The following is a 24000-nucleotide window of genomic DNA, read 5'->3' on the forward strand; positions in this document are numbered from 1 at the left end:
CGCAGTCTTTTACAAAAATTCTGTTTTGTTAAGAGCTACCAAAAACATAGTAAACATCGCAATTATTCCCAAAATAAACTGGGAATGGGGACATCGATAACATCTTTTAATGTTTAATTTTCTTCAGGGCTACCGCAGTGCACATTGATGAACACTTTAAAACAAATATAATGCTTACAAGTGTAAATGAGCCGGATTTTAGCTCTGAGCTAATTTCCATCTATAGTCCCGTCACATACAGCATATAAGAACATGACATTTATATATATATATATATATACATACAGCAAAAATAAATACATGATATGCAGAAAGAGCATGAGCAGCATATTCAAGGATGGTACAGTGGTGGTATGACTGTGGCTTTCTGTCAAACACCTGGATAGCTCTCTTGAACAGCTGTTCTATGGGTTTCAGGTGTGTGGGACAAGCAAACGACCAGTTTGTAAAACAGTATTCAATGTGGGATAGAATTATACAGTGGAGGTATGACTTTGCAGCATTGACAGTTAAGAAAAAGGTCTAAATTGTTTAAAATGTTGCAAGTTGAATTTAATGGTACTTTCTGGATATGTTTCTTAAAAAGTCAAGTGCGAGTCCAATATGACACTCTCTGTTCAAGATACTTGCACTGGGAGACTAGTTCTATTTCTGCTCCATTTAATAATACATTGGATCCTTCGATCCTTAAAACTAGAATACTGATGGCTGGCTTACGCTACAAACTTCATCACCTTTTAACAAGAGAGTAAGTATATAAAACGTTATTTTGTATATTTTACACATCAGCAGAAACAGAGAGAGATGGCAGGACACTGTGTTTTAGAGAGAACCCCTCCCCCCTGCGTCAGCAAACGGCTTGCGCGGTAATACCATCGCCCAGATGGTCCGCTTTTAGTTTCCCAGACGGTGCTTGTCAGGACTCTTTTCACTTCTGGCGGCGGGGGGATATTTCCTTCTTCTTCCTCCACATTGAGGGGTAACGGTGAAAACTCTTCTTTGATCTCGCTTTTTGTTTGCGTTTCTTTGCTTTTTGTTGCACATATCTTGTACACCGCTGGTTCCACAGTGTTTTCTTGATGCACTACTTCTTCCGATACAATGGTTGCGTGGAGATCTCTGGAAGACACCAGAGTTAACACAGCCCAATCTGTTGAGGTCAACGTTGCTTTAACACTGTGGGGTCCATACGTTTCTCCATTCTTCAGATTGTAGAAATGCAGTTAATTCGCCATATAGTTGAATACGTATCCCCAAACATGTTCATTTTCCAGAAGCCATTTCTCTTCAAGATCTTCGACCGGAGGTGTTTGAACCCGGCACAGATACTGCATCCGTTTCTTGATTGGCGCTCCGGACGGATGGCGGTAAGTTGTCACAGGCGTCTCGCTGATTAAACCCATATCGAGGTGTCTCTTGGCCATTTTTCTTTTTGGAAAGATGACTTGATGATTGGAAATGACTGGCTTTTTATCTGCACGGGGTTCTTTTTTTTTTATCTCACTCCACCCCTTCGGTGATCTGACATCACATAATTGGGGCGGGCCCTTCTGTCACTTTTATGCATACTAATGTGATGGAAGCGGCATTTTGTTTTAATAGACTTGGGGGCGGGCCTACCTGTCACTTTTTATGCATACTAATGTGATTGAAACATGTGTGAATACACATCACCCCCCTCCTATCGACGGATCTCACACCTACTTGGGATATCACACCTACTTGAGATCTCACACCTCGATCAAAGGGGAGGCGGGACTTAGCTCATTTGCATAATTGGGGGAGGTGTGACCTGTCACTTTTTTATGCATACGAATGAGACGAAAGCGGGATGAATATTACTACTACAAAGCTATGGGATTTCTCCATAGGAATTTGGAAAATAGCTCAAAATAAGGTGTGTGGAAAACAAACTTGTTTGATAAATGCAGGTTTTGTTCAGCCGGATAATATCCACATGTCTACCCTACTTTTATCATTTTCTAATCATAAACCTAATCGCCAGAAGTAAAATGCTTACGTTATGCTATAAACGAACTACAGCAGGACAAACTTAAGATCCATATGCAAACCAGTGCTTGAATTGGGCCGGTACTCACCGGTACGCAGTACCAGCACTTCTAATTTTTACCCATGTGGTACCGGCACTTCTTACGGAGTACCGGCACCTTGCCGGTACTCAGTAAAATGCCGGTACTCAGTAAAATGCCGGTACTCAGCCGCCGGCAATATACGTATAGATTGTAAACGCAACGCAGCGCAAATGTGGGTCTGACTCTGCCTCACAGAGGGTGACTGGCTGTCTACATGACGTGGCCTGCCGACATTGCCACTTTCATACAGATCATACTAATGCCCTCGATTGGTCTCTGTGTGTCATTCAAGCTCGGGAGGGTGTGTGTTGGTGTATGTGTGGCGCGAGCAAGCGAGAAAGCGCGCGCACCGGTTACGTGTATTGTTGTTAGCATCTGGTGCTAGCTAGCTGCGCTAACGGATATAAGGAGCTTTTTCAACAACAAGGTGGAGGGAAAGTCCTTTGCTGTCAGACTGAGAGGCTGATAACTACAGCTCTGGTGAGGTAAATTACTCTCTGAGTCTTTAGATAGTTAACTTAGTTTAAGTTATCTCAGTGGGTCTCAAACGGTTCGGTCACCATTTATGTAAACACATATTTCCATTTGAGGGGGTAGTGATTAGTAAAATATGCATGAATAATACAAACAAAATGTTAACTAGGTGAAAAAAGGTAAGATAAACTTGTTGAGAGCTAAAACTAGTCTTTGCTGTTGCCTCAAAGAGGAGCAGGGGGGAGAGGAGGGAGACAGGAGAGGCCGATTCAGGAGCCCAGACACACTCACAACTATAAATGAACCAAAAACAAATAAATAAACAAGTTTCAATGTTTTTTCATATTGGATATTGGGGTGTAGTCTCTTTATTTCCCCCTCAAAATGCACCAGATTGATGCATTTAAGTCCAACATTTAAAAAAAAATCTGCCCCCGGACCCCATAGGATTTGAGGCCCGGCTCCACTGTTCCCAAATAGATTTGCATTTTTTTTTAAATAGTAACCCATCTCCATATGTTTCTTTTTGGGTAGTAGATTTAAACTAGAGGGCTATCACTTTGTGCAGCGACGCTATTGACAAATAAATCCAGCAAAATGGCACAAAAAACTCGTAGTGGCCTCAGGGACGAGGAGTCATTTAACCAGCCAGTAGGAGTCAAGCTTTACTTTCTTTTATATCCTTAAAGAAAAAGTAAATCTGTTTACAGTTGTTTCATTATGGATGTTGAGAGGTATCCATATATCTCTTCATTTTTCTCTCAAATTGCACCAGATTGATGAATCTAACTTCAATATTTAAAAAAAAATGTTCCCGGGGGAGCATGCCCCCGGACCCCCCTAGACTAGAGGGTGTCAGGTCCACTCCCCACTTATAAAAATAGCACTTTACCACTGCACCCCCTCTAATCTCAGATGCACCCTGAGTCATTTTGTTTAATTACAGTGAGCTTTTCTAAAATATACAGTAAAGAGAAAAACCCACCAGCATTATAGGATATACTATGACTTTGTGCCAAATACTTGTTGCTGATTTAGAGTACTGGCACCTTTTTTATTCCAATTCAAGCACTGATGCAAACATACAGATTCTAAATGGTACAAGTTGAAGCGTTGTTTTAACAGTTTGCAGGAGGCAGGTACTTGCTTTCAAGCAGAACAGGGCAAACAAACTTAGTGTGTTAGGAGTGTTTATGTGTTCGGATGACGTACAACGTCCTCCACAACTTCTGTAGTCCTATTCAGCCACTTGTTAACAACCTTCGTTTTTCAGACAAGGAAACTCTTCAGAAATCACCAGTGGGGTCACTGCTGATGGATTTAATGTCATAGAACAAAACGTGATCCGTCTCTTCAATTTGTGTCAACCACAGGCCTTATTTCCACACTGTAAAAAAGGATTTTGGAGTGTAGTATATATTATCCAAGCAAATCATTTAAATTGTACTCAAGGTACTGTATATACGTGAGCATTGTTAGTATACAGTATATGAATGGGTAAATTATACCTACACTATCTAATTTCTGACAGTACCAACTGAAACACAAACAATCTGGGTAAAATCTACTTGAAAACATTAGGCCCACACTGCCCCTTTGCGCATGCGTCTGCAGTGATTCTTGGCTGCAGGCCAGAGGAACGGTTCTCTTTCGCACCTCCCTCCTCCTGGTGTGTGGAAATGTTGGAAGGTAAGATATTACTGTCTATCATGTCCTACATTTAAATGTTCACGTTTTTTGAGGTTCATCACAAGACTTGTCTGCTTTCTTCACTGTTAGACAAGGAATTTAAGTTTGTTCTAATCTATTACTCACTGGAAGTCGGTCACTGATGCTAGGTAGCTGTAGCTAACATAGGAGCTAAGAGTAAAGCACTATGCTGTTTAGCTCCATATTGTTAATAATTGTTATTACAGCAATAATGTGCATGTTGACGGCATGCCGTCTTAAATGAGTTAAGCGTCACGGCGACAGTTGCATGTTAATGTAAGCTAACCAGCCAAGTTGTGTTTCACGTTAACATTGTGCATGCTTAGCAGAGAAGGCTATTGTTTGCTAGCTAAGTACTAACAAGGACAGCGCGCGGAAGGCGGCATTTGTTTAAATCAACCTTTGAAGTTGGTCGTCCTCTATATAAGGTATGTTTGTCCAATGTTATTTTCCACACAGTATCCGATGGACATGCATACGTGATGCACACTGCAAAAATCAGTAGCCGTTTATTAAATAGCATGTCAGTTGAAGTAATATGACGAACTCTGACCCGGTTGAGTAGTATTGAGTACAGTAACGGTTTGCGGGGGACACATTCAAATTATGCACAAGGCTAACTAAGTTGAAGCTAGCTTGTAGCATCTCTCTTCTTCTATCTAACGTCGGCCGTCAGTTTCCTCGTGGGTCTGTCCGGGTAATATATACTATATATATATATATATATTGTTGTGTTTGGTCGCTCTGTGCTTAACAATGGTGAGGGTGAAATACAGTTTGTCCCGTTTTGATGAATGGGACACGGTGTTGTTAAACTCCAGCCCCGTCGCGCGTGAACAAGGAGCATTCATATGAGCGTGCATGAAACGATAAATACTGAGACAACTATCTCGCGACTATCTCTTAGTGAAAATAACCATCGTATATTCAGCCAAGCCACAGTAATAATGATTTATGATTAATTTGTCTTTTTTTAGTTATAGCTGCAGCAATAGCCTATAGACTTATGTTTACATTAAGCTTACTGTACATTATTGTGAGGACTGGATATATTACCACGGAGCAGAGCCAAAGCTCATTGTTATATATTTTAGAATTGTTCTACATATAAATGTTTAATTGTGTTATTTTGTTGGTAATGTTCACTGTAAGAAATATGAATATAAGTGTAACATCCTGCAGTGGAGTAGTGGAGTGGAGGTGGTGACCCTCAGCCCACGTGTCAGTGTATTCAAGGAGAGATGGCCTGGTTTATTCAATGAGGCTCAGATGAGAACGTTACGTTTATTTTTTTCCATTTCAACTCACTGTTGTCAGAGTTGTGAGTAATGAGTGTTGTCCCCTATTTTTTTTTTTTTTAGATCAAGGAGGAGTTCCGACACATAACAACTCTTTCACTGGAAGAGACTTTGATGCTGAAACTGGATGGGTACACGAACACCACGTCGCTCCAGCTTATGCGTGTCAAAGGAGGAGATGCTGGCTCCAGGATGCGCCCTCTTATGAGCACAATTGATGAGGTACATTTATTTAAATGTTTCATTCAAGAATATGAAAATGCAGAAATAAGTCTTCTCACTAAAATGCATTTCCTCACAGGCCCAGAGTATTGGAAAAAAGGGATGCAGTGGCCAGGTGCCTGATTGAAGACCTTGGGGAACGCCAAGAAGACCTTTTTCAAGACAGCCAGGTATGTCATTAAAGACTGATCACTTCAAGATTTTAACGGAGTTATTTCGGAGGTTGCTCTGATACCATTGTTTAATTTCTTTGATTAACCACTCTTACACCTAACAAATAAATATGCAATTTATTGCTGTAAATCTGTAAACATCTTATTGTTTTTATAAATGGTTTAGTATTCACAGGAAAATGATTTAGGGATAATTTACTGATGTGCTTAGCTACTTAACATATAAAACTACCTAAAAACGAAAACCTTCTTTTGGTGTTAAAGTGAAATAAGATAAATAAAATCATGCACTGAAAAGTTATGTTTATGGGAAAGAATCAATGTAATGTCATTGATTAGATCGATGGGCAATTTGACTGGGCCTGACATTTTTTATATGTTAGAAATCTTTTTTTGTTTTTAATCGCTGCCACACATCATCATATCATTTTAAAAAAGTCAATCCCTGGTTTTATTGATTAGGCTTAATAGCTAGACAACAAAGCCTATATTGTATAATATCTTCTGGTTAATATGCCTAATTTAAAGTGAATATGCTTTTCTTTCTTTCTTTTCAACATGGAGGACGAGCATGACAACGTCGTGGACCAAACTATGAAGGTGCTTGTGATCCATGATGCCAGGGACAGGGGACCAGCAGATGTGTCCATTGTCATAGAGGGAGACAGAGTTTTGAATTTGTGCGGAAACCAAACAAAGGCTTGTGCATGGTTGATGGGATTCATCTACGCCCTCAACCTGGAATACCCCAACAAGCTCAAATACACATTTGAGGTATTCTAAAAACTGTTTTTGGAGCTTGATGGAGCCAAGCTGCTCAAATAGGTGCAGAGCCTCAAATAAACAATTTGTTCTGAAGTGGAAGTGGATGTTGACTTCTTTTAGTGCCGAATGACACAAACATAAAATAATGTGATGTGGAGAAACCTTTTTCTGTTAAAAGTGGACTGTTTACTGGCACTTAAAGGTTTTAATAGTTGAGTAAATTGCACTTGGAAGATTATGTTAAAAATGTTTACAATTTCCATGCACTTTACTGTTAAAACAATGTGATATGTCTATTTTGAAGATTCTGCTCAGTGTTAACAATTGAAATGCACTTAACTGTTTAAATAATCCCAATGTACGACCATATTGCACTAATATTTTGCACACAAAAAGAAACATGATCAATAAAATCTTGTGTGTGGCAATATATTGTTTACTGGTAACCTTACTAATAAAGTCATATTAATGTGTAATATGGATCAATTATTAAGTAAATAGCTGCCTATTATTAGGAGTAAATATTACTCATTTATAAGTAATACGTTTTAAGTAATTGAGTTAGATTTTACTTAATTTCTTAAAGTGAGTCTTATATGTTAAATATTAGTAATCTTTACCCAGCTGCCTAGGATTGAGAGTAAATATTACTCATTTATAAATAATATGTTTTATTCAGTAATTGAGTTAGATTTTACTTAATTTCTTAAAGTAAGTCTTATATATTAAATATTAGTAACCTTTACCCAAAAACATTGGGTAAAATCTACTCAAAAGAAGTGTGGGCAAATTGTTACCCCCATTTTTTTTGAGTAGATCTTATAGGTTGATTTTTACAGTGCAGCTATTTTATAAAACCCTATGGAGAAATCCCATTGGCTCTGAGACGAGGGAACAGGAAGTGGTAAAATGCTGCCTCACTTCTTGGTTTTAGGACTTGTCACTGCATCGCTCTATTTGGAGTTCACCTATGCACACAAACAAACACAGAGACCTTTGTTATGATGAGCTCAAAAGGTATAATGGTTATAATTCTGAAACAAACCTAAGTTATGAGGAAATCTGGTATAACTGGGCATTTTAGGGTGCGTGCACACCTGCCTTGTATAGTCCGGTGAATCGAACCCTGGTGCGTTTAGCCGCTTGGTTCGGTTCATTTGGGTCGGTGTAAACACAATCCGAGACCTCTTAAGTGAACGAAACAACCGGACGCTGGTCCGCTAAAATAGGTGGTCTCGGAACGCTTGCTAGTGAACTCTGAAGCGGTTAATTGCTGGTGTGAACGCAGTCCGCACCAAAACATAGCAAGCGTAGTATTTACGTGTCAAAAGAACGTGGATATCTTCAAAATCTTTAGCGAAAGAGTCTTTCAAGACATCCGCAGTTGTTTAGTTAAAGAGTGAAGCAGAATGAAGTGTTCAGAATCAGAATCAGAATATCTTTATTAGTCCCACAGAGGAGAAATTTGCAGCGTTACAGCAGGAAAGAGCCACAAAAAGCTTAGTGTTGCATATCTTAGATGCGTTAAAAAAGTACTAAGTTATAATATAATAAACAAACAACACAACAATATGCTAAAAAAGTACTAAGTTGTAATATAATAAACAATATGCTAAAAAAAAAGATAAAAACTAAAAAAGTTACATAGTTTTCAAAAATACAGATCAAAAACAAATCAAATCTACAAATCAAATCCTGTAGCAGTTCTTAGCATTTAGCAGCCCGGTATATATTACAGTTATTAAAGATTGCATATGTATATAAAGTATATATTGCACATAAAGCAAATATTGCACATAGTTTGACGGTATTTAACAGCAGCAAGTTACACAATCTACAAAATACTAGATAGATACCGTGTAACAGTAACAAGGGTTTAGCAGCCAGGTTTAAATTACACAGTTATTAATGGCAAATATATATTGATTGATTTAGTGGCCAGGTATAAATTACACAGTTATTAATGGCATATATACTGTATATATTGCACATGTAGCACATATTGCACAAAGTTGGTTTGTATTTAGCAGTAAGGGGGTGTTATAGTCTGCGTTGTGGTGTGTGTAGGAGGGTCTACTAGGGGCAGTGCTGGTTGTAAAGTCTGACCGCTGCAGGAAGGAAGGACCTGTGGTATCTCCCCGTGTGACAGGTGGGGTGCAGCAGCCTGTCGCTGAACAGTGTTGTGTAAAGTAAGAATTCTCTGTCAACTACAGTACATAAAAGTAAGAACACCTGTCGTCTGTGGAACCCCCTCCTTACTGCAGAACGTCTCTCATTATATGTGTTATAATGTTTTTTAACGGACGTTATCTGATAATATAATCATATGCACGGGCTGCTAGTGTTTGTTGACCTCCAGATTAACAGCAGCATGAGAATAACCTGCCGAAAGAGCCGATGCTCCATGGCGGAGGCTCCGGTAGAAATTGCCGGGATTTGCGTTATTTCCCCCTTAATGTCTGACCAATGGTTGAACAGCATTTCCGTGCACATGACTTGTGTTTAAAGTGTATAGTCCGTTTGAGTTTTGCCCGTGTGAACGCAAACCGAACCTTCTGAAAAATGAAACAATGTAACAAACTGTGGTCTGGGGCCTCATTTATAAAGGGATATTCGCTCACGCCAGTTTCTACGCAATGTTTGCGATTTATAAAATACTAACTTGACGGGAAAACGTGTGGTCCTCCACGCAAACTCTAACCCATGCGTACGCACTAAGCACAAAAATGGGAGAGAGGAGAAACTGCGACACCGTTGGCAGAAGGAAGAATGGAGAGAAATATGTGGAAATAATACCATAAATAAAATGTTACCTCTCATTTATCATATATGAATAATTCATTTTCAAACATTGATTAAAGCCAATCTTAAAATGATTTAACAAACGCCTGTTTGAGACTCCTCAGTGCACACAAAAACATAACTGGGAGAATAAATAAATAAATACGGATGTTATTTAAAACCACCTCGAATATGTTGTGTTTATGTTATGAAATGTTTTCTCATAAATGATGCGGTAAGCAGGAGGACAGAATCACGTCTAAACTGACGCCGTTTTGCATTTCTATAGGTTGGATATGAGCATGCTTTTATATATGTTTAATACATGTTTAATCGTGTTTTATGCCGTTTGCCAAGACTTGATAAGTCGCTCATAAAACACAGGAGGTATGGAAACTAAGAGCACCATATGTGGTAAATTGTACAGCTACTATAACACAACACATTAGTCGTATTTCCTCTAACTGGTTGATATAGAGTTGCTGCGGAGGGGGGGGGGGGGGGGGGGGGGTTGAGATGCAGAGGCTGCAGTGGAGACGCTGCGCACAGCTGACCGACAGCTGGGACACAAACCACCAAATACAAAAACATAATTCAGATCCAGTCGTCATGACTCTACTCCGGAGGGATTCCCCGATCATTTCTTACAGTTTCTCATCAAGGGGGGGGTCTCCTGTCCCCGGTACAAACACACTGCCTGAGGGAGGCTATGTGTATTTTGTTTGTCATTAACCTTTTTTGGACCACTTATGTATTTATTTTGGTGACGATCCGACCTCCATGCTGCTACTCTGGTTCAAACTGCATCCACCAAACAATATGATTTATCTCGACCTCCCCAAAATAACCAAAATCTGACACGGTGTGAGATGTGTTTTTTAGCTGTTCTGTCGTCATTTCCTGCGATCTTCTCCATGCAGTCAGTCAAAATGAATGAATGAAAGGGCGTTTCTTTGACTATCTATAGGCAAATATGGGCGTTACGTGAAGCCCGCAAAAGCTGCACCACATTTCGGGTCGGTTGTGATTTATAAAGGGAAACCGGCGTAGGAAGTGCCATACGCACTTTCCTCGCCGGTACGCGATGTTTGGTGAATCGGAAAGTGGCGGAAAATCTATGGACCTATTTTTCGGATTTCTACTACGTAAGCAACCTTCCCACGTCAATCCTACGCACGGCGTTATACATGAAGCCCCTGGAGCGCACCAGAGAACGGACTATTAGGTGTGAATGCACCCTTATACACACACACACTAACCTAACAATACCTTAGTTATAAGGACATTTGGTATAAGCATTTTATACACACACTAATCTAATAATACCTTAGTTTTAAGGACATCTGATATAACTGGGCATTTTATACACACACACACTAACCTAACAATACCTTAGTTATAAGGACATCTGGTCTAACTGGGCATTGTATACACACACACTAACCTCACAAGACCTTAGTTATAAGGACATCTGGAATAACTGGGCATTTTATACACACACACTAACCTCACAAGACCTTAGTTATAAGGACATCTGGGCATTTTATACACACACTGTAATGATCGCGGAAAAGGTAGGACCCAAATGCAGAATTAAAAAAGATAAGCGGGTTTTAAGGGATAACAAAAAGCGAGCTTTATTTACAAAAGCCAATGACAAAAAGAAAACAAGAAACAAACTTAACATTACTAAACCAGGGGAGCACGAGTAAAGAATCCAGATCAAAAAACCTCAGGGACAAACATGGAGCGTGACGTGAAGGGAAAGACAAACAATGAACCGACAGGGGAACACAGGAAAAGACAAGACTAAATACAGAGAGGGGTAATCACGGGAAGAAACAGCTGGGCAGGGGAGGTAGAAACACAAGAGCAACAGGTGAACACAATCAGACAAAGGACGAAAAACACAGGAAGGAAGACAAGAGACAGGGAGAACAGAATTACAAAACAACACCCATAACAAGACAGACAACACTAAAAAACGTGACATAACATTAGGATCGTGACACACACACTAACCTAACAATACCGTACTTATTAGGACATCTGGTATAACTATGCAATTCTTTGTATACACACACTAACAATCTAATATACTGTATATATATGACTTATACATGCACACGTAAATCAGACGAATTTGTGAACCACCCGGATTTAACAGGTCTCTAACCATACACAAAAGCATTCTTGATGTTAGACTGGTTGTAATAAAGGGAGCAGGACACAGTTTGATCTACAAGAACATTTGCATTAGCACAACATTACATTACATTATATGTTACTTGTTAGACGCTTTTATCCAAAGCGACTTACATACTCAATACGTTGGGCAATCCCCACAGGAGCAATTTGGGGTGAAGTGTCTCAGGGAAAGAACGACATGCTGACTGCAGTGGGACTCAAACTTGCTATCCTCTGATTCGAAGATCAGCGCATTAATCCAATGCGCCACACGCCTCCCAACATCAGCTCTCTCCGTTGATGTTGGTCGACAACAGTCTAAATCACTTGCACAGTTTTAGCTGAGGTGAAAGAGCCCCCACACCTCTCACCAATGACAAAGGAATGAGCTCCCTAAGATGCTGCTATTGTGTGGCCTGCAAACGCATATTTTGTTTTCCAGAATTTCTGTACAAGTTGAGTGCCCAAAAAAAGAACTTTAATTTGCAGTTCTTTCAAATTCTTTTTTAAAAGATTTTTTTGACAAGAGTGCCATTATTCCATTGAGAGTGTGAAGTGGGGAGACAGAGGAGAAGACATTGCCTGTAAGCTTCGGAGGGCTTGGGATTCGAGCTTTGATAGCGGTCTTCAGCTCGTCTGCATTGTTGGGTCTCGTGTCTCTCATCTTCCTCTTGACCATACCCCATAGATTCTCTATAGCAGGGGTCCTCAACCTTTATTGTGCCGAGGACCGGCAGAAACATTAAAAAAAAATTGCGGACCGGTTGTCAATTTTAACTGATATTAATATTTACTCACCAGCAGGTGGCAACAGAGGCTAATTGTATTTAACAGCCTGAGGAAATACCAATATGCATCCAAAACATATTAACAACGTTTAAAACCAGGATACAATTAAAACTAAAAATTAGGACCGCTTTACAAATATTAATATAATATATAATATAGCCTAATATAGGTGGCAACAGTGGCTAATTGTATGTAACAGCCTGAACAAATAATAGAACAATATGCATCCAAAACATATAACACAGTTTAAAACCAGGATACAATTCAAACAAATTAGGACCACTGTACACATATTGATATAACTGAAATGTCAGTGAGACCCCTGGGCTTGTTAGCCAGCCATAATAACGTGATACCGGGGCGTTCGTTCCGGTGCCCTCCGACAGCATTTAGCACTACATCGAGATTAAGATTAAACTAACTTCTTTTGGGAACACCCACATACAGTGGGGCAAAAAAGTATTTAGTCAGCCACCAATTGTGCAAGTTCTCCCACTTCAAAAGATGAGAGAGGCCTGTCATTTTCATCCTAGGTACACTTCAACTGTGAGAGACAGAATGGGGGGAAAGAATCCAGGAAATCACATTGTAGGATTTTTCATGAACTAATTGGTAAATTCCTCGGTAAAATAATTATTTGGTCACCTACAAACAAACAAGATTTCTGGCTCTTACAGACCTGTAACTTCTTCTTTAAGAGCCTCCTCTCTCCTCCACTTGTTAACTGTATTAATGGCACCTGTTTGAACTTGTTATCAGTATAAAAGACACCTGTCCACAACCTCAAACAGTCACACTCCAAACTCCACTATGGCCAAGACCAAAGAGCTGTCAAAGGACACCAGAAACAAAATTGTAGACCTGCACCAGGCTGGGAAGACTGAATCTGCAATAGGTAAGCAGCTTGGTGTGAAGAAATCAACTGTGGGAGCAATTATTAGAAAATGGAAGACATACAAGACCACTGATAATCTCCCTCGATCTGGGGCTCCACGCAAGATCTCACCCCGTGGGGTCAAAATGATCACAAGACCGGTGAGCAAAAATCCCAGAACCACGCGGGGGGACCTAGTCAATGACCCGCAGAGAGCTGGGACCAAAGTAACAAAGGCTACCATCAGTAACTAGGGTTGCCAGAAACTGACCATGATCAAAATCGATTATTCGGCAGCCCTGGCAAATAATAACCCCCCCGCGGGAGAGAAAAAAAAAAACTCAGTCAAAAGGAATTCCGTTGTTTTCTTTACTGGAACATGTTTAATATTACAAACAAAATGAACGACAAATAAAAAAAATGATGCAGCTCCTTGAACTCTTTTTACCTGCCGCTTTGTTCATATTTAGTCGCACGTGTGAGGGAGAGGGGGGGTGGGGGCGGGGTCGGTGTGTAGCGTGCTGCAGCAGCAGTCTGCTCTGCACGCAGGCTTCCTCCAAGTTTACAGTAAAACAAACTGGTGGTGTGACCAATGGCTATTTACAATTATTAATACTATTACTATTATTAGCATTAGTCTATATTTTGGTTGAAACTAAGCCAGAAAAAAAAAAAAACATAAATAATAATAAAAATATATATAAATAAAATCGATTTTTAAAAATAATATTCGATTATGGAGACTGTAACGAATATTCGAATAATCGAATAATCACTGGCATCCCTATCAGTAACACACTACGCCGCCAGGGACTCAAATCCTGCAGTGCCAGACGTGTCCCCCTGCTTAAGCCAGTACATGTCCAGGCCCGTCTGAAGTTTGCTAGAGAGCATTTAGATGATCCAGAAGAGGATTGGGAGAATGTCATATGGTCAGATGAAACCAAAATAGAACATTTTGGTAAAAACTCAACGAGACGTGTTTGGAGGAGAAAGAATGCTGAGTTGCATCCAAAGAACACCATACCTACTGTGAAACCTGGGGGTGGAAACATCATGCTTTGGGGCTGTTTTTCTGCAAAGGGACCAGGATGACTGATCCGTGTAAAGGAAAGAATGAATGGGGCCATGTATCGTGAGATTTTGAGTGACAACCTCCTTCCACCAGCAAGGGCATTGCTGATGAAACGTGGCTGGGTCTTTCAGCATGACAATGATCCCAAACACACCACCCGGGCAACGAAGCAGTGGCTTTGTATGAAGCATTTCAAGGTCCTCGAGTGGCCTAGCCAGTCTCCAGATCTCAACCCCATAGAAAATCTTTGGAGGGAGTTGAAAGTCCGTGTCGCCCAGCGACAGCCCCAAAACATCACTGCTCTAGAGGAGATCTGCATGGAGGAATGGGCCAAAATACCAGCAACAGTGTGTGAAAACCTTGTGAAGACTTACAGAAAACGTTTGACCTCTGTCATTGCCAACAAAGGGTATTTAACAAAGTATTGAGATGAACTTTTGTTATTGACCAAATACTTATTTTTCACCATATTTTGCAAATACATTATTTAAAAATCAGACAATGTGATTTTCTGGATATTTTTTTCTCATTTTGTCTCTCATAGTTGAGGTATACCTAGGATGAAAATTACAGGCCTCTCTCATCTTTTTAAGTGGGAGAACTTGCATAATTGGTGGCTGACTAAATACTTTTTTGCCCCACTGTACCTATGGAGTTGGCCAGATGTGTGTAAATTACTGTTCATGGTAATTTGAAAACAAATTCCGTTGTTGGACACACACAAACACACCGAACATATACACACACAGCGGAGATGAGCAAAGCACATACACACACACACACACACATCATGCGCCTTTGTGACCGGACATTTCCTTCATACAACGAGTAATAGGGCCGTTCGATGTGTGTGAGTGTAGAGGTGTGTGTGGTTGAAACGTAGCAGCCTGCAGTGGGGAACACAGTGAAGGCGGTGTGTACGCGCTGGTGCTGCACTTCTCAGAGGCTGCCTCCTGATGCTGCAGCCATTTCATGAAGTGAAGGAGGCTTTACAAATAAAAAAATAGCTCTACACCCCTGGCTGCAATGTCCTTAAAATGAAGTCAGAGTTCGAAATATATCTAAAATAATGTATGCACTGCCATTCCCCCACAAACATAACAGTCTGCGATTAAACGGTTGTCTCCTGTGTGCTCCACTTCCTATTGGCGCACCACCTGTAACGTTCTCTGCGCACGAGAGGCTGAGACCTTATACTAACCAATTTTGATTTATTTTGTATGTTTTGGATGAAATAATATGACTGGTATAAAATAAAATAAATTAAAAAAAAAAAAAAATGTTTTGATAAAATACTTTATATATTTATAATTCTGCAAACATTACGATAAACTCACAGCTATTTCGAGGCCCGGCAGTAACACCTCCGCGGCCTGGTACCGGTCCGCGGACCGGGGGTTGGGGACCCCTGCTCTATAGGGTTCGGGCCAGGCCAGTTTGCTGGCCAATAAAGCATGTCTCCCCAAATCATCACTGACTGTGGAAACTTCCCACTGGACCTCAAGCAAATTGGATTGTGTGCCTCTCCACTCTTCCTCGTGACCTTGATTTCCAAATGAAATCCAAAATGTACTTTCAGTCAGTGAAGATTTGGGGAGCCATGTCATCTGCTGGTGTTGGTCCACTGAGTTCTCTCAAGTCCAAAGTCAACACAGCCATCTACCAAAACATTTTAGAGCACTTCATCATGCTTCCTTCTTCTGACAAGCTTTATGGAGATGCTGATTTCATTTTCCAGCAGGACTAGGCACCTACCCACACTGCCAAAAGTACTAAGACCTGGTTTAGTGACCATGGAATTACTGTCCTTGATTGGCCAGCAAACTGGCCTCACCTGAACGCTATAGAGAATCTATGGGGTATTGTCAAGAGGAAGATGAGCGACACGAGACCCAACAATGCAGACGAGCTGAAGGCCGCTATCAAAGCAACCTGGGCTTCCATCACACCTCAGCAGTGCCACAGGCTGATCACCTCCATGACACGCCACATTGATGCAGTTATTCATGCAAAAGGAGGCCCAACCAAGTACTGAGTGCACACACATGAACATACTTTTCAGAAGGCTGACATTTCTGTATTAAAAATACTTTTTTTTATTAGCCTTTATTGTTCTAATTTTCTGAGATACTGATTTTGGGGTTTTCATTAGCTGTAAGTCGTAATCATCAAGATTAAAACAAATAAAGCATTGAAATATTTCTCTTTGTGTGTAATGAATCCATATAATACATGAGTTTCACTTTTTGAATTGAATTAATGAAATAAATTAACCCTTATGAAAATGAAAATAAGAGGTTTGTCAGCTTGTGTTATGCCCCTAATTTGGGGAAAATATCAGACAAGGAAACAGAGACGTTTTTAGCTTGCTTCAAGTCCAATGTATTATGCCAACCAACAACATGGTACACATAGCACTCTGTAAAATACAAAACATCGATTCTTGACATAAAACAACCACTAACAATGCAAATACTGCAAACATCCAATTTAACACACAAAATGTCCCTTATTAAATGCACACTACAAACATACCCAAATTAACATACAAAATCCCCTTCTTGGAGCTAAACTGCACCATCATAGCTAGCAGTGCTAGCATAGCTAATGGCGCTAGCAAAGCTAGCATACACAGCTACAACAATTACAGAACCCAGAAAAACCTTCCAAAAATACCCTCTAACAACTATCACGCCAACAGTGTGCTTTTCACATTAATATTACACACAGACAGTCTACATATATAAAATTTATCACGGATGAACTCACCTAATTTTGGGAAAATATCAGACAAGGAAACAGAGACGTTTTTAGCTTGCTTCAAGTCCAATGTATTATGCACCCGTGGCAAGCTACAACCGCCCTCTGCTGGACAGACCCGGAAGGTCAACAACCATGACTTGTCATATCTATTACACTTGGACATCTTATTTTTAGGGCTGTCAATGCCACTAATTATTTTAACGCGATTAATGCATGTGTATTTTTTGTCCTTGGCCGCCCCGTAGTTTCAGAGTGCATCGAGTTTAAAATACCATCTACAAGCTGATGCTGACAGCCCCGCTCCTGTCGTCCGCTTGCGACAGACCACACTTCCACGCTCACCGGCAGGAACTGACTGGCCATCGGAAAGACCGGGAGGGTGTGGTATGTGTGGCGCGAGCGAGCGAGAGCGAGACCTTACGTTTATTGTTGTTGTTAGCATCTGGTGCTAGCTAGCTGCGCTAACGTATATAAGGAGCTGTTTAAATGAAAACAGAGGAGTGACATTTCGCCGACAACTGCGCCGAGCACTTGACTTTATGCAGGTAGCCAGACAGTGGGACATTGTACGAAAAGTCAGCACACTCAGAACGGGTAGTGCGCACAACATGATCACAGCGTCCAGGCAGCTCCCGTTCGAGCATATGCCTTGAGTTGCACATAGCTCCAACGATCCATCACACACACAAACACACACACACACACACACACACACACACACACACACACACACACACACACACACACACACACACACACACAATTTGTATTGTATTATTGTACGAGAGAGGTTTCAGGTTGAATTGAGGCGAATATTTGTAATGTTCAGAGTTTGTTGTGTTTAATATTCATGAGTATATTTGTCATTGTTCAAATGATAATAAAAATGTGCATAAAGCATATTTGTCCACTCATATGTTGATAAGAGTATTACAAACTTGAAAAATATTCCTCTAAGGTACATTTAGAACATATAAAAAATGTGCGATTAATCGTGATTAACAATGGACAATCATGTGATTAATCGCGATTAAATATTTTATTTAAAACTTATTTTATAAAAAACACAATTTTACTCATCATTTTGAAAAACTCTTATTAGCATCTGACTTAGCAGTTGCAGTAGTATGGAAAGTATGTCCTGCCTAAATTGTGTATCTTAGGTCAAGGCTTCATCATTGCTAACAAGCTGACAGATATCCGACTTGTTTGCCATATATGTGACAAAGATTCCTCCCTTTGCCAACAGAGTTGGGTGTAACACGTTACAAAGTAAAATCAGTAATCACAGTACAGTTACCTACTAAAATAAAGAATTACTGAATTCTCCATTTGACGGCAAGAGGGATTTCCGCCGCAGGTTTATATTTACGTAACATTTGCGCGACTTGCGCGTCCACATGCAGTGCATAAACATGGCTGAGTGAGTCAACAGCGATAACTTTGGAGGGGTGGAGGTATGCCCATTATTTTGAGTTTGTCCGAAGAAAGGGCAGGAATGTGACGGTTAGGTGCAAACTGTGTCCAGGCCAGAAGCTTTTATCTACTGCTGCAAACACAACGTCAAACCTCAACAAGCACCTGCGAAGACAACATGCTAACGTGAAGCTAATAGCTAAGGAGGACCTCCGAATCTAGAGTGAGGATGTCGAGTAAAGTAACGAGTAAACAGCAAACATGCAAAGTTAGTTTTGCTAGTGGAGCCTCGCAGCGGCGAAAACTGTGGCGCGCTTACACCGCAGGGGTGGACTGGGACAAAAATTCAGCCCTGGCATTTTCTGTCCAGACCAGCCCACTACATTATCAGCGGACACTACATAGAAGTCCACTAAACTTGCGGCATCTTCTCTCATGCATACTACAAAGGAGAGTCATATTCCTTGATAGCAGTTAACAAATAAAGCACTTAACTATGAACTCAAGGACTAAAATTGACAGCTATATCAATCAATCTTTATTCATTATAGTGTCAAATCACAACAGAAGTTATGTCATGACTAGGGGTGGGACGAGACTAACGGGAGAAGAATCCTTATGCTACCCTTGCAGTTTTTAGTCTGTGACTGTGAAAATCTTTTGATGTAAGCCCAGTATTAGTTAAAACCAGACTCGGACAATAATAACAAAAAAATATCCTGACAAATAATCTAAATAGAAACATATTACAGACAGTAGCAGCATTAGAGCTGAAACTCACTCACTCATTATGAAACCATAAATAGAGAATTGGAAAAAAAATATATATATATACTGTAGCTGTGTGAAAAGTCTAAGACATGGGTTACAGGTCTGAATAGATATGCATTCTCATATACGTGTATGTGCATAAGTATGTATTGCTCTATACTTTCTCGTCCACAGCCAGCCAGCTCCACTCCTAACCAAATTCGTGACCTGCAAGAAACAGCAAACAGAACTTGTACTCAGTATCTGTGTACTGACAAATATATGTAGCCATGTAGCCTTTTTGTGACGTAGTGACACTTAGTGAACAAATCTATCTGTCATGAAGGATGACTTAAGTCTCAATAGAGCCCTAAGGCCTACCTGCATAACTGTTAATTGAACTTAAAAGATATGCAGATGTTTGAAATTAAAACCATCAATATGAAAATCTTCAGCCAGGAAATAATCATAATCAAACCTTTTGTTTCAATCTGAGACAAAACAAGTTGCATAATAAACTCACAAAGTCAAGACGAAGCTCTCAGATATGATCTATGACTCAAGCATCAAGAAGAACTTCTAGCAGGTCAGGAAAACCTGTTTGACAGGAGATAATGGTAGCAGAGAATATAAAGAGACATTTATGAATTACCAATTGTCATTTTATCACACATATAGTATGTTTCTTCACATAAAACTTTAAACATAACCTTTAAACATACACATATTGCATTCCTCTCACCACATGAAATAAACTCAGGAACCTAAAAGTGGCCCAGTGAATGATGGAGGAGACAAAGCAGGTCCTCAAAAGGGGACAGAGGGAAAACAACTCCTTAGGCTCTCATATATAGGGTGGTCCACCAAAAAGAGACATGGAAACATTATTAAGTCTCTCATCATCACAAATCAAGTATTAATTCATATAACATTATAAGACACATGATATACTCAACAAATCATAGACTTCTCAAAAAGTGGTGGAGTGGAGGCAGTAAGGGAGCAAATCCTTGAAAATGGACGGAGGGGGAACAACTCTCACATGTCAAGTGGTCAACCTGAGAGGGAGTCGGATACATTATTAAGTCTCTAATCATCACAAAGTAAGTATGATTTCATAAAACATAAAAAATGATAAACTCACCATACTAGAGGAGACTCAACAGCCAAACTTTGGTGCAGTGAAGGTAGAGAGTGGAGGCAGAGAGAGAGCAAGTCCTCGAACATGGACGGAGGGGGAACAACTCCTCAAGCTCTCACATGTCAAGTGGTCAACCTGAGAGGGAATTGGATACATTATTAAGTCTGAAAAATAAATAAAATGTTTTCCTCTGTCCTGCACCTAGAGTTGAAAAGTTTTGGGATGTGCGTTTCTTTCAAAACTTTTTTAAAATTATGAAGTATGAATTTATACAGCATTAAAAATTACATGATACACTTACCAAATTCTAACAGTGGTCCCAAATGAGAGAACAAGTCCACATATAGAACAGAGGGAGAACGACTCCTCAAATATATCAGAACAACCTGAAATGGAGAATAATTGATAATTTAGTGTACATGATCACACCATTAAGGATCAACACATAAGCACAATACAACTTCTGAAAAGCATCATTAAAATGACAAATAATGAATTACTACATCCATAATGTGTGATGTGTGATAATAACAATAATATTAAATATTTCTCGCCTTATCAGTGGAGCAGCTTTTTAAGCAGCTCACTCTTCTCTGCAAGTCTGTCTATCACAGAGTCAGAGTCCAAGGACATGAGGATGTCTTTCTCTGTGGCCATCAACATAAATGCCTCCAATTTATCAGATGAGAGGATGCTTCTGAGTCTGTTTTTAATAAACTTCAAAATTGAAAAATGTGCGCTCACAAGCCACCTGTGTGAGGGATAATGTAAGCAGGTATTTATAAGCAAGGCCTAGGGCAGGGCATCTGTTAGCATGTTGAAACGGCGAAGTATCTGGTAGCAGCACAGAGGGCATTCTTTGCAGGAGCAACAGCTTATGGGAGTTATCTCAACCTCTTCTGTGTTGTCCTCCTCACCACCTGATCCATCTTCTACTGTTCTTGCTTTGTACTCTGCAAATGGGGATGCCTTCAGCCTGTTCCACTGGAGTGCAAAGCTTTTCAACTCGGCCTGCATATTTTCCTTGGTTGCCCTGCTGTCAAATCCTTGCAAGCACTTGCTTAAGTCTTAAAGGGCAGACTGGGGAAGAGCACTGGTGCAGAGCTGAGGGAAGTTTCTGGAATCCAGACATGCCAAGTCAGCATATAGATTGCCGTGTGTTAAAAAGCGCCTATGAATGGCTTCAATTGCTGTGTCCATGATCCGGTTATGCACATTCACCTCATAGGATTTTTCTGACTCATCCAGGGTCTCATCCTGAGCCATCTCTCCAGGCAAGACTTTCTTCATCCTCCTCCTCTTTTGTGGCAGTGTTGCCTCCACTTCAATGTCCGTGTCATCTCTCTCTTGGATTTCTGTGTTTGTCCAGTTGACAAATGTGTCTGCTGCTTTTTTACAGATTCAAAATCTCTTCCCAAGCTTTTCAGCGTATCCTGTGTCGATGCCACCATTCTGTGAGCAGAGAGGATGTCCAATCCTGCCGTCTAAAGGTATTTAGACAATGGAGAGGTATGTTCAAATACGCGGAGGAAGATTTGAGCCGTCAAGATCGTCTCATACTTGAGCAATGACTCTGCATATCCTCTGGCCATGACACGGATACATGGTTTCACTGTTGCCTGTTTCTGTATAGCTGATAATGTCAACAGCACATCAACGTACAGACCGTCTTCCGGTTTTCCAAAGGAGCCAAACACCTTCTTCAGGGCCTCATGCTTGGCCCACCAGCGTGTCTCGCCAATAGGAGCAAGGCGTCTACGTCTCTTGTTTCGGCCTGACTCTTCCCACACATTCATCCTTTTATATGACTCTTTGATGAATACCGCAATGCCATTGAGGAGCGCAAACAGGGACCCACTCTCAATAACAATCTTTGTTGTGTTTGCAAGCACCAGATTTAGTACATGTGCGTAGCACCATACATGCACCTGGTTTGGAGATTGTGCAGACAATAGTGAGGAGAATCCTTTGTATTGGCCTTGCATGTTTGATGCCCCATCAGTCACATTTCCAATGCACATGGTCTTGCTGAGGCCCATTTTGTCCAGAACTTCTGACAGCATGTTGTCCAGTGGATGAACTGCACTTCAGCACTGCAACAAGCCTCTCATGAACAAAATCAGTAACATACCTCATAATTATAGAGCATTGATCCTGAGAGGTGATGTCCTGTGTTGTGTCCAGCTGAACTGAAAAACATTCCTGCTTTCTTGATATCACTGGAGATGTTTTTCTAATGAGATGGTGAATTGCATCTATCACTGAGTTGACTGTGGTTTTGGAGAGTAAAGTTACAAGGGAACCTCTGCCTCTCGTGCCACCAGACAAATGCAACTTTTTGCTGTTCTCAATGCAGCTGTCCAGGTGCTCTTTTAAACAGAAATCATACTTCCCCAGTAGAAGTATGAGTTCCAAGAAATTACCATGATCAACTTTGTGGTCTTCCAGAGTATATGCTGCCTCATTTTCTGACCTCCTGTATGCAAGCCCCCTCTTCCCAAGAACCTTGATGACATCTATGATGCGCTCCAAAACCTGCCGTCTCTTTCTGACCTGCTCTCTGTGTGCCGACATCTGACTGCCAACAAACACACTGCTGATATCAGCACTGGCGGATTTCAAGAGGTAAGCTTCAGCACAGTTTCTGTGTCCACTGCTCTCATGCTCCTCTGTGCGCTGGTGTATATGCCTCCAATCTGACATTCCACTGATGAACAGACTGCTATCAGTTCTCTTACCAAATGCCATGCAGATGAAACAATACAGCATGTGACGCTCTGGACAGTACGTCAGCCACCTTCTACTGGTGCCGTCTCTGCTACAGAACACTTTCTGCACCACTGGATTGCTACTTTTTTGCTGAGGATGGTAATTTAAAAATGACTGGAGATTTCTCTGATCAGGTTGTGAAAAAAAATCTGTTATTTGACTGGCACACTCATAGCTCTCAACAGCTGTTTCCCTCTCAGGTGATCCTGTCTTTGGGCTGACACACTCCTCACTCTCTCCAGCCTTTTCCCTCTCAGGTGATCCTGTCTTTGGGCTGACATACTCCTCACTCTCTGCAGCCTTTTCCCTCTCAGGTGGTGCAGTCTTTGGGCAGCCTGAATTGGTCTGGCTCTCTCCCTGAACTGACCAGCTGGACTTGCCCTGAACCTGTCTGGGCTGGACATAGGGAAAGCATTTATCATTGGATGGGGAAATAACTCAAAACCACAGAATAATGTCCAAGATAAAAGATTAGTTCATATTGAACGAAACGTTTGCGAGCGTAACAACACTAGTGGCTTTGCCATGTTTTCATTATGACACTTAGTGTTTTCCAATGCAAAAAAGTCAGATCTTTGTGACAATACCTGAAAATGCTCAAGACAGCACTATACACAGCCATTTGAAAACTACAGTAAAAGTAACACATTTACACAGAAATTAAAGTTACACACAAATTATGAAATAGTTATCACCTCAGTAAACAATAAATGAATTGAA

The 24000-nt window shown here is 40.6% G+C and overlaps 1 protein-coding gene and 2 long non-coding RNA genes across 4 annotated transcripts in view; 2 read left to right on the forward strand and 1 right to left on the reverse strand.

Annotated features, from left to right (window-relative positions):
* LOC307022751 (glutamate receptor ionotropic, kainate 5-like) overlaps nt 1-24000 on the forward strand; it is a gene marked incomplete at its 3' end in the record, with an annotated part of 608764 nt that overhangs the window by 302930 nt on the left and 281834 nt on the right. The gene's annotated exons all lie outside the window — the stretch shown is intronic.
* LOC307023329 lies at nt 591-7104 on the forward strand. The gene is made up of 3 exons (XR_013803676.1): nt 591-5797; nt 5877-5967; nt 6535-7104. It is a non-coding gene; the product is annotated as an uncharacterized lncRNA (long non-coding RNA).
* On the reverse strand, nt 16473-23666 carry LOC307023327. Of its 2 annotated transcripts, XR_013803673.1 has the most exons (5): nt 20813-23666; nt 20515-20646; nt 20113-20428; nt 19894-19967; nt 16473-19598 (listed from the first exon to the last, which is right to left on the reverse strand). It is a non-coding gene; the product is annotated as an uncharacterized lncRNA (long non-coding RNA). The 2 variants fall into 2 exon arrangements; XR_013803674.1 differs by lacking the exon at nt 16473-19598 and having other exon boundaries at nt 19605-19967.

This window comes from Notothenia rossii (assembly GCF_949606895.1).
Source record: "Notothenia rossii genome assembly, chromosome: 10".
In the NCBI taxonomy this organism is placed as follows: domain Eukaryota; kingdom Metazoa; phylum Chordata; class Actinopteri; order Perciformes; family Nototheniidae; genus Notothenia; species Notothenia rossii.